Source organism: Quercus lobata, chromosome 9, assembly GCF_001633185.2.
Source record: "Quercus lobata isolate SW786 chromosome 9, ValleyOak3.0 Primary Assembly, whole genome shotgun sequence".
Taxonomy (NCBI): domain Eukaryota; kingdom Viridiplantae; phylum Streptophyta; class Magnoliopsida; order Fagales; family Fagaceae; genus Quercus; species Quercus lobata.
In genome coordinates, this window is record NC_044912.1 from 27,423,547 (window position 1) to 27,437,409 (window position 13,863).

The following is a 13,863-nucleotide window of genomic DNA, read 5'->3' on the forward strand; positions in this document are numbered from 1 at the left end:
GATCCTCTTGAGTTTAAACACCCATCATTGTTCCCACATGATCTATGCATGCATGGCATCACATAAAAATACTGAAATACTCCTCTTCAATCCCTTAAAACAAAATCATTTTACAAATTTAACCCTTGTAGTGCCACATAAATTCCATGGGTTTATAATATGGTATGAAATAAATAAATGTCATAGGTTTAAGAAAAATAATCATAACTTTTCGTGGCTTTTATATTAGAAACACAAATTCATAATTCTCCATGGGCTTGATATATGTTTGCCATGGGTTTTGGAAAAATGAATAATGTTACGTAACATAAATAGTTACCATGGGTCTATAATATGATATGAAAAAATAAATGTCATGGGTTTAAGATAAATAATCATAATTTTCCATGGGCTTTTATATTAGTAACACAAATTCATAATTCTCCATAGGCTTGATATATGTTTACCATGGGTTTTGGAAAAATGAATAGTATTATGTAACATAAATGATTGCCATGGTTTTATAAGATAGATTTCATGGGCTTGTAATATTGTAGTAATAGGTTTAAGAACTTAAAGCATTGTTCATCATTGGACTTTAAGTGAAATACTTATTTTATAGTATTTTGCCAAATATTGATAATTTTGGGCTTTTTACTAAATAGTGTCAAGTAGCTAGCTTGGGCTTTTAATAGTGCCAATGTAAATTGAGATTTTGATATTGCCAATGAGAATTAAGATTTTGAAATATTGCAAAGTATAAGTAGCCTTGGGCTTTAAAAAGAATGGGATGTGTGCATTGGGCTTGTAGGGCCGGTTTTGGGCTTAGCTAAATAATGATAATAAAATTTGAAAAGATATGAGTTTTTGGACTCTTTGTGATGGTTTATATCGTGGCCCAATTTAGATAATGAAATAAGAAATATTTGTGGGCCAATGGGATGAGAAATATTCATGGAGGCCCAAAATAATTTATGGATGATATTTTGGTATTTTTTGGTGAATAAATAAATGTGATTAAATAGAATTAGGGCATGTGGCATGAGTGAAGAAATTGTACCCCAACACTCCTTTCTGGCTGAGCTTCAGAGTAATAACCGGCCTTGTGGTCGTTGTCCAACTCGAAGAAATAAAAAATGGAAACCTCTAGCAGCTGATGATTTGAAGACTAACTTTGATGGGGCAATGTTTGCGGACTCTAATGAAGCCGGAATTGGAGTTATAATCTGAAATAGCTTAGGAGAAGTCATGGCTGCGTTGTCGGAAAAAATTACAAAACCTCCTTCAGTGGAAATTTTAGAGATGTTGGCAACGCGTAGGGCAGTCCAATTTACTGTGGAGCTCGGTTTTGTGCACTCTATGTTTGAAGTCGACTCTGAGGTCATTATAAAATCTCTGGTAGACGGTAATTCATCTCTTGCTAGCATAGGACACCTTGTAAAAGACGTTATGTCTATTTCTGGTTTGTTACAAACCTACTCCTTCTCTCATGTTAGAAGGCAAGGCAATGTTGTAGCCCATACCTTAGCACAGTGAGCTAGGCCTTTTTTTTTCCTTTAGTTGTCTAGATAGAGGATGTTCCAACAGACGTTTCTCATTTTATGGTTGCAGATTTTCTGGTTAATTAATAAATTGCCACTGAGTTTGGCTTCTCAAAAAAAAAAAAAAAAAAAGTCTATTATTGTACATACATAATACTAATTTACTAATTGTAATGTGCCAATTATCCCTAATCAATCTCTGCATAAAATAAAGGATAAAATACTATTTTTGTTCATAAACTTTACAAAAGTTTGTTTTTCATTCCTAAATTTAAATTTTTTTTTTTTTTATACTCAAACTTTGTAAAGAGTTCCCCCCCCCCCCAATAGTTTAGAGACAAAAGTAGGGATGAAAAAATAATTTTTTCAATAGTTTGAAAGTGAAACATTTTCAACAGTTTATGATTGAAAAAGAATTTTTTAAAGTTTAGAGAAAAAAAATATTTGGGAAAATGTTAGGACCAAAATTATATTTTACACTAAAATGAATAAAGAAAGTTTAGTAAATGAACATTATAAGCAAATACATTTATGATTTATCAATTCCCACTAAATTGGATAGAAATAAATTTACACTTGAGATTTTATAGTTCATGAATAATGAGTAAATAGAGTTTAAATTCCGTTATTTGTAAATTCATTGGTTATTCAAGGAGGGAAAAAAATCGGTAGTTGATTCAAATTGCACTACCAGAGCATTTTTTTTTTCTTTGTTTTTTAGAACATGCTGCTAACTCCCGTAGCTTGAACCCTTTCCCCTCTAGACCCCCAAGAACTTTGTGCATGGGGAGGTGTCAATTCAGTTACAAGGCCTTTGGCATTTCTAATATGTCTCATTACTTTCATGAACTAGCCACTCGAGATTGCAACTTTTACATGACGAATTTTTATAAGTTTAAACGGAATGTGAAGTCATTACAATCACATTCATTATCTCCTTGAACGGCTATAAAATTACAGAAGAATATTTTCTCATAGAAAAGAAAAAACATTATTTGTAGAAGAACTCTATAGGTTTTTATCTCTATTTTAACATATCATCAAAATATTGGAGGAAATTAAATTTTAATTTATTAAAATATCAAATTACAATGGAAATTAAACATAGCTGAAATTGGGTGAAAAAAAAAAGATTTAGTTGAACTGAAAAAAGAAAATGATGAAAGAAGAAAAGAGCTTGTATGAGTTAGAATTTGGTGAAAGAAAAAAGGGTCAATTGCAAATTACACCCCTGAAGTTTGGGGTTGACTGGATTTTACACCCCAAAGTTCCAAAAACTTGATTTTAAACCTTGAATTTTGGTTTCGTTAGCAATTCACATCCTACGGTTAGTTTTTACTGTTAAGTGACACATGCGCATGCTAACGTGTTTTATTTTTGCCAAAACTGCCTCCAAACTACGTTATTTCAATGAAAAATAAAAACTTAACTGGCACCATACAAATGGTACAGTTTTCCCTAAGCTAAAACACAAAAAATCCAGTCCTAAAACTACATCGTTTCATCCTAATTCAAAAATCTGAAATCTATGAATCATCACCTATTCTCGTCCATCTGAGCAAGCCTCATCGTGAACCCATCCACCTGAAAGGTACTGGCTCATTGTGAACCCATCATCCCAGCAGCAGTGGCCACAACAACTTGAAGATTATGAACCCTAGCAGCGACGACGGCGGCTCTTGTGAACCCAAGTAGCAACAGCGGCTCTAGGCCGCCTTGGCAGCCACGTCGACGGTAAAACTAGATAAACCCGAGCAGCTCTTCTCGTGTGATTGATTTGTTGATTGGGTTTGGTGGGGGGTTTTTGTATAAATGTTTGGGTGATTGATTTGTTACTGGAACTATCTATATGTGTATGATTTAAACTCATTGTACAACTTTCATCTTTATTGAAACTGTGTATTTATGGTGAAGTTTGTTTTTCTTTGATTTTTTTTTTTTTTTTTTTTGGTTTCTGTATCACTTTGAATATTGTTTTTGATACAAGATAGAATTCTACTCTAGCCTAATCTAAGTGTATATGTGTGTGAAGCTCCCTCCTAGAGACTTGAACCTCGGCCCTTGCCCCCCACACTCTACAAGCACTTATACTTATGGAGTGACCATCGCACCAAGGGTGTGCGGTGGTCACTTTGAATATTGTTGATTGGGATTAGTTTTGTATTATTTTGTTGTCAATGAATTATAATATAGTTGGTTGTATTTTGTCTTGTTCTGGTTACTTTATTGATCTTTATTTTTGGTGGGTCAGCTTGTTGGATGATGATTAGTTGTATGTATTGTCTAGTGTAAAATAATGTTTATTTTTTATTGGTAAATTGACCGAGTGCAATGGTTGTGGTCCAAGTGAGTAGTACATGTGCTGTGCTTTGTGCCTCATGTCTACATGTATGTTTTGTTGCATTTATGCATGTATTATATTTTAGTTATATATTAATTAAAGGTTATATTTTAATAATGCATTTATACATGTGTGCAGAGTATTGAATATGGATCAACTATTTGATATGTGTATACATCATGGAGGGATATTCATTACGCATAGTGATACACATGTTGAATATGTTAGAGAGACTGAATCAAGGGTCTCTAATGTTGATATTGACACTCTTGCTGTTTTTGATATGCCTAAGGATGCCAAAAATCTTGGTATTATGAATGTAACAGAATTTCTTTAGCAAATTCCTCAGATGGAACTTCACAATGGCTTATGTTCATTGAATAAAGATAGTGATGTGAGGGCCCTACGTGGTTGGTTAGAATTTGTACCGGAAAAGTTAATACACATATATGTAAAGCATGTTGAACAAGCTGTTGAGGAACAAGTTAATCAGGATCAAGGTAATGAAGGTGATGATGAGCATGAGTGTTATAAAGAAGTTGATGAAGGGGTTGGAGTAGATGACAATTTTTTTGATGAGGACTATGCTGATTTGGTAGGTGACAGTGAATTTGATAGATATGAAAAACCTTCCTTCCCTATTGACCCATCCTCCTACATTGTCCCATCCACTTACATTGTCCCATCCACTCCCCATGACCAATCCAACCTAAACCCTTATAAGAAAAAAACATCAAATCAGGCACATGTCTTCCTTTGGGTGGAAGATACATTGTCTACCTGTGACCAAATAAATATAATTTGGTAATAAAAAAAAAAACGAAGCAAGACTTAAAGTAGTCAGATTAATGCTTGAAATCTTAGATCATTATAATAACAATCCCAAATAAACAGTCTTTTGGTAATTAGTACATCGACAGTCATAAATGCAGTAGACAATTTTTCAAATAATTTGCCAATATGAAATTCCATAAGACATGAAGTCATGCACACCAATTTAATGTGGGAAAATACTAATAGCATGTAAACGAACAGCTGCACAGAGGTGGAACATAATTCTATAGTCTGGATGACAAAGCACAATCAAAACTATATTTTGGGGGTAAAAGTGTATTGTTTGCTTTAAGAGCTCTTTGGAGAGCCTAAATATCAGTTAGCAAAGCATAGTATATAGGTTATCTCAAGCAACTCACAAAGTGGCCATTTGACCATTCCAGAATAGTTATTCAATTATATGCAAATTGAGTTATCACTAAAACCTCCAGAGTAATTATTGATTATTTTACCCAACATAAGGATGACAAAAGATCTCAAGTAAAATAGTAGCCCAAATCACCACAAGAATATAAGATAATAGTGATATGTACAATATTCAAGATCAAGAATTCCTATTGTGTTCCGAAGACATAATGCTAATTTAATTGCATTGTAAGGGACCATTGATATTACACTTTCTAGTAATATCTAGAAATAGGATTTTAGAAAGGGAGCAGGGTGTGTCTGTAAGTTGGGGCTTGTATTTTTCATGGATCAATAGGTACCTAAAATATTTATAGAGTTTCTAATGTTGTGGCTTCTGATTTGATCTTGCAATTTGTATTGCTTTTATTATTATTGTTCGACCTCAACCTTTCATCTGCATATCTTGAATACATACAATTCTGCAACTCTAATCGCTGGAGTAAGTGAAGCCTAGACATATTGCATATGTTCTTAATCATTTGTGGAACCTAACTCCAATTTTTGTGCGTAGTGTAAGCCAAGTATCAGAAAGAACACAATCATGAAATATACCCTAATAATAATCTACAACTTCTAACAATTAAATTATCAAAAAAAAAAAATTGCATAATCTATCAAAACGAGAAAGAGAGCCAATGGTTTTACCATCACTGTGGCTATTGCCATGGCTGTGGAGGCTACCTAGGTTCACAAGAGCCAATGGGTTCGTGGGGTTTTGGTTCACACGTGCAATTGAAGCTGAGGGATCTAGACGTCGCCGCCAAGGCAGCCTGGAGCCTTCAACGTCGCCACTTGGGATGAAGGGTTTGGGTTCATGAGATCCCTGAGTAGTTCGTGAGTCCTTGTTTTTAGATTTTAGGACTTTGCTTGAAACTGTGTCATTTATGGAGACATGCAAGAAGTTAAGTTTAGGCTTGAGACTACGTAGTTTTGATGCATGCTAGCTGTTCGCTTGGTCATCATTAAAACAACGTAGTTTTGGAGCTGATTTGGTAAAAATAAAACACGCCAGTGTGCATATGTGTCACTTAACAGTAAAAACTAACTGTGGAGTGTGAATTGCGAACGGAACCAAATTACAGGATTGTAAAATCAAGTTTCTGAAATTTTGGGGTGTAAAATCTAGTCAATCCAAACTTTGGGGGTGTAATTTGCAATTTACCCAAGAAAAAAAAAGATTGAGTTCAATGTAGTGTAGATAAAAAGGATACAATCCATCTACATTCGGTCCTATTGTTGCCTTATAGTTTTGCCTGAATATTAACTTCCATTATTAAAGTCATTGGCTATTGAAAAAAGATTTGAAAGAGAATTGTTATTTCATATAGAGACTTGTTCATTACCACAATGGCTGTCTTATTTTCATGATAAGAGTAATCCGGGTAACAATTAATGGCTAGTGTATTATTTTGTCACAAATTTGACAAATTGGTTTACAATAATTATTTCGGGTTTTATTTTATCTTTTAATATATCTATTTGAAAGGAATTTTCCTCTATTTCAAATAGAACATTGATTTGTTCAAAATTCCAAGTTTCATTCTTGTTCCAATTGATGGGCAAAAAAGTCCATATCTGGAACAATATGCAGCATATATTCATAATCAATTTCATTGCTAACAATTTTTAATCATTTGTATATAAATATTAACGCGATTTTTTTTTTTGACAAAAAACGTGAATAGTAAGATATACATGTTCTCAAGAATTAATAAATATCATGATTGAACTTTAAAAAAATATATATTTATTTTAAAGGTTTAATTTATTTTGGATATAAGGCGATGCATAATTTTATTTATTTTTAATAATTCGAAAGTTACAATAATTAAGGAAAGTAAATTCGTAACCATGGTTCCATGAATAAAGAAGATCATGCTATGCCACTCAATTGCAAGGCTCCTAGTAAAGCAATGCATGGTTAAGTAAAGTTGTAACTTGTAATCAAATTTTCAATTTTAACTTTAGTTGTTAAGGGAGAAATAGAGATTGTTTGGTGTATAAACATGTTGGAAATTATGAGTCTTTAATCTTGATTACAAGAATTAAAGACTCAAGCTAATATCAGTGATCTTATTTACAATTTTTTTTTTTGTCAAATGGATTTGAGATTCCAATTGAGATTTCTACACGTTTAGTAATACTTTAGTATCTTGTTCGATGTAAGAAAAATAATGCATATTTTTGTTTTTTAAAAATTAATTATTATCATAATTTTCTTATTGCATTTCTATCATAGGGGTTTGAGCTTTTTATAAAGAGTAATGAATATCACACTCACTATTGCACATTCGCCATATGTACACTGTTATGTGAACTAAAATTGTGTTTTAAAACACAATTTTAAAGAGAGTGTGTACAATAATGAATGTATAACAAGATTTTTCCTTACAAAGGAGTAGGCTTTCTTATGCTTGAATTCCTCAAGTGTAGGACCAGTCTTGCCAATTGAAAGCTTAAGATTTAAGTTTTTTTTTTAGAAACAAACACATAAACAATGGAGAGAGAAAGAGGTTTTAAAACAAAGGCCCAGCTTTTAATAGTATACCCTAAAGATTTGTCCTCTTTGAAGGGTCTCTAATTCTTTGCGGTGAAGACTCAGTACTAAGCTCATAGGATGGAGAGAGAGAAATACTGAAGAAAGAGACACACTGGAGAGAAGCACTAAGAAATTCAAGGAAAATCATGACATGGATGAGGAGGCCTCGGAGAACAAACAGAAGGAGAGAAATGCTTTCAGAAGCTATAAAGACAAGCTTGTTGGGGTTATCCCAAGAGCGTATGAAAAAGCCTTTGGGTTTGCTTCTAATATGGATGAAGGAGTAGAATCTGATGGGGAGGAAGATAGTCTTTGCGAAGGGATGGTGGCCATTTCGCTCTTTAAGGAGGAGAAAGCTAGAATCAGGGAACCTTAAGGACAAGCCATCATTGTTAAAACATTTGGAAGAAATGTGGGTTTTCTTTTTCTAACAAACAGATTGAGAGCTATGTGGATGCCTATAGGAAGAATGGATTGTATTGGTTTAGGGAATGATTTCTTTCTAATCAAATTTGAACTCCATTCAGACCTGGAGGTGGTGTTAAAAGGAGGTCCGTGGTTTGTTGGCCAACACTTCCTAGCCATTCGGCAGTGGGAACTCGAGTTTAAAGCAGAGGAGGCTTCCCTTTCTTTTGTGGCTGTTTGGATCAGACTACCTGGGCTGCCAATAGAGTTCTACGATCCTCTTATCTTAAGGAAGATTGGGAGAGCCATTGGACTAGTGCTACGCATTGATTCTCATACGGCAAATGGTGAGAGGGGTCGTTTTGCAAGATTGTATGTCTAGGTAAACGTCGATAAACCTCTTGTTAACTCTATTATGATTGGAAAAATGTTTCAACCGTTGCAATATGAAGGCATTAATATGTTATGTTTTGCTTATGGCCGTATTGGTCATTGAAACGAGTATTGCCCAAATGTGATTAGGAAACCCCCTCCCTGTCCATTTAAAAATGATATGGTCTCTACCTCGCAGTCATCGCCGGGGTCTATGGATGCCACGGAACCCACTGGCACCTAAATGGCAGAGAAAGAAGTGAGTACGAGTGCCTATAGGGATTGGATGGTGATTGTTAGAAAGAAGAAAACCCATGGTAACAGTAGGAATAGTTCGAAAGGATATGTGAGAGAGGATCAAGGGAGGCAACTTATTGCCTTTCAGACTGGGGATCAAAAAGAAATCCCTTAAGACACTCACTTTGATAGTAGAAAAGATATGAAAAGAAAAGCTAATGGAGTTGCAACGTCCACTGATATAATGAAGGATGACACCAACAAGGATAGTTTAAATAGTAGGCAGTCAAATCCTAGTACCCACTCTCAATTGAAGGGCAAAAAAGGGTTTTCTTACAAAGAAGCTAGCAGACCCGTGAAGCTAAATCATAGGAATACTAAGGATATTAAGGGTTTTTCACCCAATGTCTCGATTTGGGAAGCCAGAAAGTGGCCCTCAAAACCCCTTACCACCATAAACACCAACCCAAACTGCTATTTCAGTGCTGGCTCTGATGAACATGAGTCATCCAAAGAACCTGTGGGCAATATTCCTGAAGGGGAAAATAATACCTTTAGGGATGTCAACAATCATGGGGATTCAGAGAGACCCGACGGATATCATGGGATGGTATGGAGAAGAGGACATGATGGCTTGGAAGAACATATTCCCCTTGACAAAGGTGAGTGCTTGGTTGGGATTCTTGCTGATGGAGGACGAAGCATGGATGAACACCCCCAACCCTTATTGGCACTTCCTGATGGATCAGCCAAAATTTCAGCCTCTGTCCTTAGTGCAACAAGGGATTCTTTGCGGATAGCCCCTCTGCGAAAAATCACTAACAGCCTTGGCGGAGATTCACCTAGAACCAGTGATCTCACAGAGAAAGATATTGCTCGAGAAACCCATCGAGATGGCCCTCATGGGGAATTTGTTCAGAGTGAATCTCCTCCAATTCGCGATTCCAACTATTGCGCTCACCTTGGATATTCACAACAATCACAGCTCTATGGGAATACTAAAGCATGCAGTGAACCTTTTCCCAAGGATTATTCGGGAGAAAAGGGAACTGAGACAGGAATGGATGTTGAGGAAGATAGGGGAGGAATCGTCCCCAATGTGTTTTGATGCTCAAACCTCCCCAAACCCGATTATGAATATATTAATCTAGAATTGCAGAGGGGCTATGAAGCCTAACTTCAAAAAGACTGTGATGGATCTTGTGGAATGGCACCATCCAAGAATTTTTGTGATCATTGAAATGCATATTGATGGCCAGCATGCTGATGATATCATTAGTAGGCTTCCTTTTGATGGGGCGTATTCTACTGAAACCATTGGATACGTAGGGGGCATTTGGCTGCTATGGTGCTCGAATTTTGTGGATATGGACATTCTCTCGGCCACTGAAAAGGAGATTCATGCCATTGTCCAAGTTAGATCTCTTTCTCAACCCTAGCTATTAAGTGCAATATATGGTAGTCCTCGATTTAGGGAGAGATGCTTCTCATGGGATAATTTAAGAATTTGTCTGTGAGACACAATCTTCCCTGGGTTGTGATGGGGGATTTTAATGATGTAACTAGGGAAGAGGAGAAATCGGGTGGAAATGGAATATGTAATAGGAAGGTTTTTTAGTACACTAACTGTATGGACTTTTGCAATCTTATTGACTTGGGGTTCTCCGGGCCAAAGTTCACGTGGACTAATTGGAGGGAATTATCTGATCTCATTCAACAAAGATTAGATAGAGTTTGGGTGAATGTAGAATGGAAGGTGTGTTTTCCTGAAGCTTTTGTTTCCCATTTAGCTCATATCAATTCAGGTCACTGTCCTCTTCTTTTGTCTCTAGTTCCTAATCTTGGACAGAGGGGAGTGAGGCCTTTTTAGTTCCAACCTGTCTGGCTCAGTCATGATGGATTCCCGAGCATTGTTAAGGAAGCCTGGGAAGGAAATCATCAGAATGTGTGCCATGCTATTAATATGTTTGCTGATAAGGCCAAAATCTGGAATAAGGAAGTCTTTGGGAACATTTTCTGGAAGAAAAGAAACCTTTCAGCCAGGTTGATGGGAGTTGAGAAGGCTTTAGCTAATGCTCCTTCCCAAAGGTTAATTAACCTTCATAATTCCCTCTTAGGAGAATTGGAGAAAATTTTGAACCTGGAAGAAGAGCTTTGGGGGATGAAAGCTAGGACTAATTGACTTATTCAGGGAGAGAGGAATACAACTTTTTTTCACATCTCTACCCTCAATAGAAGAAGCAATAATCGGATATTGGGCATTAATGACCCAGATGGGAATTGGGTTACTAATCTAGCGAGAGTTAAGATGATTTTTGTTGATGGGTTTAATTAAAAACTCTACTCCTCAAAGCAGATTGTTTGTGATAGAATAGGAGACCACTCCTTCCCCTTTGAGAACTCCCTGTCTGGCTCTGAAGCTCTTAATCTCTCTAACCCCCCTTCTGATGTTGAAATTCTTTTTGCTCTGAATTCTATGAAAGTTTTCAAAGCTCCTGGACTTGATGGGTTTCATGCTGAATTTTTTCAAAGATTTTGGATGGTGGTGGGTGACTCGGTGAAGTTTGAAGTTAGAAGAATTTTCCAAGTTAGGAAAATCCCCACTCAGCTAAATAAAACTCTTATTGCTTTGATACCCAAGCAACTGGGTCCTGAAAATATTGGCCACTTTCGTCCTATAAGCTTATGCAACATTTTCTACAAGGTTGTGACTAAAATTCTTGTCCTAAGGATGAAGCATCTCATGCCAAAGCTTGTCTCCCCCTCCCAAATAGCATTTGTTGTTGGTAGAAGAGGAACTGATAACTTTATAGTGGCCCAGGAGTTGCTACTCTCTAGAAAAGAAGAAAGGGAAAACTGGATATATGATCATTAAGATTGACTTAGGCTCTGCTTGGGAGTTCATAAGGGAAGGGAATGGAATGGAATGGAATGATCATAAGAGAATGGAAAGGAATGGAATGGAATAAAAAAGAATGGAATTAAGTAACCTTGATTGGATGTTTTAAAATAAATGAATAGAAATGAATGAAATGTAAGTAATTTTGTTTGGGAGCAACATGGAGGGAATGAAATGGAATAATTTTATGACAATATTACTATTAGACCCCTATTTTAAACTAAAGAATTGAATATACAGGAGTATTTTGGGAGTTTTAGTAAAAAAAATTATTAAATCTAATTTCATTCCCTCCCATTCCTCCCAATTTCGAGGGAAATGAAAATTTAAGGTTTTAAGGGAATAGAGAGCAATAAGTGTTCCCTCCTACCCATTCCATTCCCTTCTACTTAAACTCCCAAATAAGGGAATGAGCTTTCCATTCCCTCCATTAAAACTCCCAAACAAGGGAAGGGAAGAATATTCTAAAATGATTCTTTTCATTCATTTCCATTCCATTCCATTTCCTCCTCCCAAACGAGGCCTTAGAGAAAGCTTATGATCTTATGGAATGGAGCTTTGTGAGGAATGTTCTTTGCAGCCTTGGATTTCAAAATGCCACTGTGGAGCTTATCCTTAGTTGTATTTCTTTCACTTTTGTCTCCCTTCTGTTTAATGGTGAGCAATTGGAGGAATTTGAACCTTCGAGAGGTCTCAGACAGGGAGACCCAATCTCCCCATATATTTTTATTCTGTGTATAGAACTTCTTAGCTCTCTCATTAATAAGAAGTGTGAGGATGGAGATTGGGATAAAGTTAAAGCTGCTAGGAATGGGCTTGGGTTTTCCTACATGTTTTTTTGCAGATGATCTTTTGTTGTTTGCAAAAGCTAATCCGGAAATTTGTGAGACCATTTCAGATGTTTTAAAGGAATTCTGCTCTCTCTCAGGTCAGAAAATCAGCAAAGAGAAGTCCAAAATCTTCTTCTCTCCGAATGTTTTAGAGGAAGATTGTGCTAACATGGTTCAACAGCTGGGTATTCATAAAACCAATAATTTGGAGAAGTATTTAGGCTTTCCATTCAAGCACAAAGGCAGAAATAGGAATCAATTTCAGTCAGTGGTAGATAAATTCCACGCTAAACTAGCTGGTTGGAAGGCTAAATGCCTTTCACCTGCGAGAAGGCTGGTCTTAATTAAGGCTTTTGTCATCGCCATTGTTGAATATACTATGTAGTGTTGCAAGTTACCCACCAAAGTTTGTGACAGAGTTGATAAGCTTACTAGAGATTTTCTTTAGGGTCTCATAGTAGAGAAAAGGAAGCTCCACTTAGTTAGGTGGGATAAAGTTACTACCCCAACTAGTCTAGGAGGTCTTGGCATCTTTCAAATGAGAGCTAGGAATGCTGCCATCCTTGCTAAGCTTTGTTGGAGGATTGCTTCGAGCTTGGAGGCACCTTGGGCACTTATGCTCACCTCTAAATACCTTATCCCTGCCAGGTTAGGTAAAAGAGGAAGAAGATTACCTGCCTTATGTACTTGGGTAGCTTGCAAAGATGGGGGTGTTATCTTCAATAAAAGGTTAAAGTGGTCTATCTCTAATGAGGAGGCCGTGAGTGCCTGGGATGATTTTTGGCTTGCCTCATGCCCTCTTAGGAAGCTTATACAAGGTCCTCTTTTAGAAGGGGAAGGGAAGAAATCAGCTAAAGAGTTCCTTGCAAATGCGTTTGACTCTTCCTCTGTTTTCCCTGAATCAATCCTTAAGGAAATACAAGGAGTACCGCTTGTTGCCAATCCCCTCCAAGATGATATTCTTATTTGGGCCTTCTCTAAGGATGGAAGCTTCAATCTTCAGTCGGCTTACCTTCTTGCTAAGGGTTTAAACCCCTTAAACCTAACCACTCAAAAACTTTGGGTCTGGAAGGCAAAAACCTCACCAAGAATCAAATTCTTCCTTTGGCTTTGCTTCCACTCCAGCATCCCTACAAAGGAAGTGCTAGGTTCAAGGGGTTTTAATCTGGACAATTCTTGTGATCTGTGTGGAGTTAGTACGGAGTCTATTATCCATGTTTTGCGTGATTGCAGTGTGGCTAGGGAAGTTTGGAGGAACTTGGGTTTTGATGATACTAGGCATGACTTTTACGGCATCCCGTTGGTGGATTGGCTTAAAAACAATTTTGAATCCCATGAGTTTTTGTCTCAACTGCATATACCTTGGAAGTATTTCTCTAAGCTGTTTGGCAGCTTTGGCTGCATAGGAATCAATTTATATATAAGACAGGGAGAAAGGAGTGCAACATTCATGTGCAAAGCATTAAAAGGGGTGTTGA